The sequence below is a fragment of the Acinonyx jubatus genome, chromosome C2 (assembly GCF_027475565.1).
Source record: "Acinonyx jubatus isolate Ajub_Pintada_27869175 chromosome C2, VMU_Ajub_asm_v1.0, whole genome shotgun sequence".
Classification (NCBI taxonomy): Eukaryota; Metazoa; Chordata; class Mammalia; order Carnivora; family Felidae; genus Acinonyx; species Acinonyx jubatus.
In genome coordinates this window covers 72,509,557-72,515,284 of record NC_069384.1, presented here as the reverse complement: position 1 = coordinate 72,515,284, position 5,728 = coordinate 72,509,557, and positions in this window count along the sequence as shown.

The following is a 5,728-nucleotide window of genomic DNA, read 5'->3' as shown; positions in this document are numbered from 1 at the left end:
CAGGTGGAAAGAGCAGGTGCCTAGTGCAGAGCCAACACTCAGGTGGGAGCCGGCGTCAACTTCTGCTGAGTTCAGTGTTCCTTCCTCCCCGTCTTCTGCCTTGTCTTCCGAGGCTTCGGCTGTCGATGGGCTTGTCTGCGGCCCTGCTGCCCCCTGGCTGTTGGGCCCTCCTGCCTGTGTTCCTCTCCTTCTGCTCAGACCCCATCAAGGACTGTCCTTCTGACCCAGAGCTAATGTCACCACGTGGCGTCTGCATGGACACCACCCAGCCTCCATTCTGGGAAATGTCCTCTTCTCCCTGGGCTCTCAAGACAGGGAAACATTCAAGACTTTGAAAACATTGGTGAGCTGTTTTATTCAATGGACATTTAGCATGTGTGTGATGCAACTTGGTATTTCTAGCCCAATTATTATTCCAAACACATCGCTTTAACTTCAGTACATCATGTTTGCTGATTTTATATAAACTGTATATGTGATCAATCAGTGAACTTTAAATTACTAGTTTTTAACACACGCTATGTGTGTTCGTCATTGAAAATCTTGAAGAATAAACCGTCATGCTTACATCACATGATAATGATATGGAAATAGGTAGTCAGCAAATGAAGTAGAGGTTTGTCTTAGGCAGGGGGCTCTCAGCCCGGGGCCCGTCCTTTGTAGGCACTAGACGAAGGCCATTACCCCACCAGGCCTCAACACAGGGACATTTGGGGGAGACGCGAAAGGCCCTGGACGGATGAGACACCCAGTCTCTGCCCACATCCTCTTCTTGCTCGTCTTCTCCTAACAAAACGGCCTGACCAGGGCGTGGGCGACAGTCTAGCTGCCGAGCTCCATCCGGGCCCCGGGAAAGAAGATTCTAAGCAAGTTTTCCTGTAGCATTTGCTGAAGAGGAGGAAGCAGCTTCTTCCTCTTTTAACATTGTTATTAGCAACTCCGGCTGATCTGAGCTCAGGCATGTGGGAGGCCTTCCTGTGCTGTGCCAGAGAAAGGGCCGCACTGGGGCCAGTGGGTTCGCAGCACTTCTGCAGGAATGTGTGTGTGTGAGTCAGGTTGGTTGGGGTTTCTTGAGCCTCTTTGTTCCTGTCTCGTAGATCATTGGGCTTGGGCTGTCACAACACTCACGACCCACGTCCCCACTGATTCTCAGTAGGGCCCAGAAAGCCGCACAGGGAAGGAGCTCACAAAACACCTCTCTCCAGAGAGAGAAGAGGGCGGAGGCCGTCATTGGAATCCCGTCACAGGGTAAAGGATCAGAACCCAGGTCTCCTGACTTCAGGGCTTCCTCCTCTAACCTTCAGTCCCTGATTTCAAACACCTCTGACTGTATCCTTCCCTGCCTACAGGTCTCCTGGCTCCTTAACATCTGAGGTCCAAACTCCCTACTTCTGTGTACAAGACCATTTCCTGAGTCTCCTTGAAGGAGAGGGGCACACTGAGGCCTGAAGGTCTGAGAGGGATCAGGTCAGGTCCATGAGAACAGGAATGGGAGCTGGAGGGCTTGCCAAGAGAGAGAAAGCTGTGGGCCTGGTCTGGAGGCAAGGAGACCAGTGAGGAGGGTATTGTCAATCCAGGTGGGAGGAGATGAGGGCCTAAAATAAGGTTGTGGCAGAGTGGTCCCTGTGGTCGAGGACGTACCATGGGACAACATAGCCAAATCCCATGCTTTTCAGCCCCAATGCTAGGATCGGATACTTCTCCCAGTTCCCCAACCCCTTCACCACACCCCCCATGCTGGTTCCCAGGCTCTGCTCCCGGCTAGCAGGTACCCTTTTGTCTGAGGCCCCACGCGTGTAGTTAGCAACTCCTACTCTGACCAGCCACTCCCAGGCTTCTTTTTGTGGTCCCCAAAGACCACACCCACTCAAGTTCAAGTGGGTCTGAGGTGGCTGGTTCATTCCTGGGGATAGCCCCACACAGCGTACACAGTGCGGGTGTGGACTGGCCCCTCACTTCTCTTACTGTCAGCCTGACTGTGTCATTTTAGCTCTTGTGTCGGCAGACACGTGTGTAAGGAGAGTAGCGAGGGGTGAGTGGGCAACGTCCGCTCTGATTCAAGCTTCAGCTCTTGAAGATTCACAGCTGCTGCTACTCACCCCTCAGCTCCTCACCCCCTCTTTTGAGAGGCCGGTGGCCTGAATGCCACCAACAAGTTAATTAGTTAAATGTCTTTTAGTAATACTTATTTTTCCTAACTTCTTTACTGAAGCACTTTGAAAACCGTGTGTGTGTGTGTGTGTGTGTCCAAATCCCACCACACAGTCCAGTGGCACTGGTCACCATGCTCTTCCTACTCCACCTCTCAGCTATGACTAGACCTACCTTGCAGATGGGGCAACGAAGGCTCAGGGCCATTCAGTATCATGGCCAAGGTCACATGGCCATTGAGTGTAGAGCCAGGGTTTAAAGTCAGGCTTGGCTGAGTCCAGACCCTGTACAGTTCACCACTACTCTTTTTTTTTTTTTAATTTTTTTTTAACATTTATTTATTTTTGAGACAGAGAGAGACAGAGCATGAATGGGGGAGGGTCAGAGAGAGGGAGACACAGAATCCGAAACAGGCTCCAGGCTCCGAGCCGTCAGCACAGAGCCCGACGCGGGGCTCGAACCCACGGACCGTGAGATCATGACCTGAGCTGAAGTCGGCCGCTCAACCGACTGAGCCACCCAGGCGCCCCCAGTTCACCACTACTCTTATGCTTGGCCTCAGAGCACCAGGCATTTGTCTGCCCCGCAGCCACCCGTGGGATTCCCTGTCCCTGTGCTCCACAAGACCATGGAAAAGGAATGTCGTCCATTGGTTACTCCTTTTTTTAATTAAAGAATTTTTTGAATGTTTCTTTATTTTTGAGAGAGAGGGACAGAGTGTGAGCAGGGGAGGGGCAGAGAGAGAGGCAGACACAGAATTCAAAGCAGGCTCCAGGCTCTGAGCTGTCAGCACAGAGCCTGATGCGGGGCTCAAACTCGTGGACCATGAGATCATGACCTGAGCTGAAGTCCAATGCTTAACCAACTGTGCCACCCAGGTGCCCCTTCATTTGTTACTTCTTAACCCTTATTCAATAAACTGTGTCAGCTGCTGGGTTAGTTCTTGGTGGGGGTGCAGGAAGGGCACCCAGTGATAGATCTCTGCCCTCCAGGACTACCCCCAGCCCCCACCATCTGGTGGGGGCCATGAGACCCACACATATCACACTACCACTTAGGGAAGGCCCTCAGACATGAACTCAGGGAGAGGGGTGCTGGCCAATAGCAGGATGAAGAAAGCAAACTCCCTGTCCAGACTGTCCTTGATGAGAAGGAGCCATGCAGGGGTGACCCCTACAGAGTAAATCCTCAAGTTCCCTTAGCTCAATCATGCACAGTGAAAACGTGAATGTGGGGTGTCTGACCTTCAGTAAATTTACAGCATTTCAGAAAAATAACAAAAAAGAAATAACCAGAAAGCCTCCTAGCTTCCTTCAATCTTGGCATCCACATTCTCTCCCTTCCCTCAAGGCAGTCAGGGTCACCTAACATCTGCTTGAACCACCTCAGTCTCCAGGGAGTGACAGCAAGTAAGGGGACATTTTCTGTTACTGGGGTTGTTGTTTTTTTTTTTAAGGCTTTGCTTATGAATTGGTTGGGTTAGAGGAGGACACTCGTGCTCCTTGAGTTCCCCAAAACCTCTTGTGGTGATGAGCCCAAGGCCTGCCCTTGCCAGGCATGGCCAAGGCTTCTGAGAATGGGCTGGGCCCTAGCTGAGCATCTCAGGCCCTGGCACCAAGGACCTTGCCTTCACAAGGACGGCATCGCTTTCCCGGGTGAGGAAAAGGGCCCTGCTGAAACAGGTGTACTCGCAGTTAAATGCCTTAGAAGGAAAACAAAGCATCGCATCATCTTCTCTTCCAGTGTGAGGTTTGCTGTGGGGCCGAGGAAGGGGGGTGTAGGTTTCTGGCTGTGTGGCAGGTCGTGCCTTTGCAGGGGTAGTGGCATGATTATGTAGAAGCTGCCTTTATAAATGGTTCATGGTCATGGCCCTGGGAGAGCAAGGCGTCTGGCTGAATGTCTGGGCTAGAGAATCCATCAGGGCTGTGCCATGACGCCCGTGGCTGAGAATGCATCATCACGATCCTGGGTACCCGCCACGCTGCCCGCTGGGGTGGATGGCAGAGGGACACAGTCTGGGCTGGAGATCTGCACATCCCAGGGGCACAGATTCGGGAATGCCACCACACGCTGGCTTGCCACCCGCAGAGGTGCTATTGCCCAAGAATTTCAGAGGTCTTAAGTCACAGTCATTTCTCAAGCCTCCTGACGCTTCTTGGAAGGGGGACCCCAGATCACATTGTCACCCACCTGGCAAACGAGCCCCTTCTCCTACTTAATCCCTGGCTCACAGTAATATCTACAACTTCCTCAGGCACTGGTTGGCAAGGTGGGAAAGAGGCCATCCCAGACCTGGCCTCGTGGTCCCCACAATAGAGGAGGAATGAGGGGCTCAGGGCTCAGAGGGCTCCGGCTCTCAGCCGGTGCCCTCTGAACCCGGTGCCCAGGCCCAGTCTCCTTCCAAAGGCCATGAATCTCCAGCGAGAGGGACATATAGGTGATCTGGTTTATTCTCTCACGTGCCATCCCATGCCCTCCGTAATGACATCTGCCATTTATTCAACGCTTAGTAAATGTCAGGCACTGTACTGGCTGATTTTCCCACTAAGCCTTTGTAACAACATGATAAGCTAGCAGTTATTAATCCTGTTTTCAGATGGGGAAGACTGGGACTCAGGGAGGTGAAGGCCCTGGCCCTGCTCAATGTCACACCACCACGGCAAAGCACTGACAAGGACTAGACTCCATGGTCATCTCTTGCCAAATTCATGTTCTTCCTATCTTTCCTACTGCCCCTCTACACATGCCTTCCACATAGTGGTCTAAAACACTGCTGGTGATGGGGAACTCACTACATCCTGAGGACACTCATTCTGTCTCCTGAGGACACTCATTCTGTCTCTGTGCTCCTTACGGAGAGCTAACGTCTTCCTTAAGGTCCCCCTACTTGGTCCTAATTCCAACCTTTGGGGCCTCAAAAAACAAATCTGTGGCCTCTGGCCTCATGAAATCCTCCAAATGTCTGATGAAGGTTCTCAGTCCCCATAGGGCTTCTGGTCTCTAGGCTGACCTGCCTCCAGTGCTTCTCCCATTTCCCCAGGGGACATGAATTCACGCTCCACTACCCTCCTTTCTTGCCCTTGGGCATCGCTGTCCTGTGCCCTTCAGAAAGAGTCCCAGAACATGCCATCTGGCAGAAGACCTGGGATCTCTCAGGCAACTTGCTTTGTTTTAAAGTGTTATATTGGGGCGCCTGGGTGGCTCAGTCGGTTAAGCGGCCGACTTCGGCTCAGGTCATGATCTCGCGGTCTGTGGGTTTGAGCCCCGCGTCAGGCTCTGTGCTGACGGCTCAGAGCCTGGAGCCTGTTTCAGATTCTGTGTCTCCCTCTTTCTCTGACCCTCCCCTGTTCATGCTCTCTCTCTGTCTCAAAAATAAATAAATGTTTAAAAAAAATAAAAAAAAATACATTTAAAGTGTTATATTTATTTGTATTATTAAACTTGCTTTTCGGGAGCACCTAGGTAGCTCAGTCAGTTAAACATCCTACTCTTGATCTCAGCTCAGGTCTTGATCTCAAGGTCGTGAGTTCAAGCCCTGCTTTGGGCTCCAGGCCTACTCGAAAGAAAGAAAGAAGCC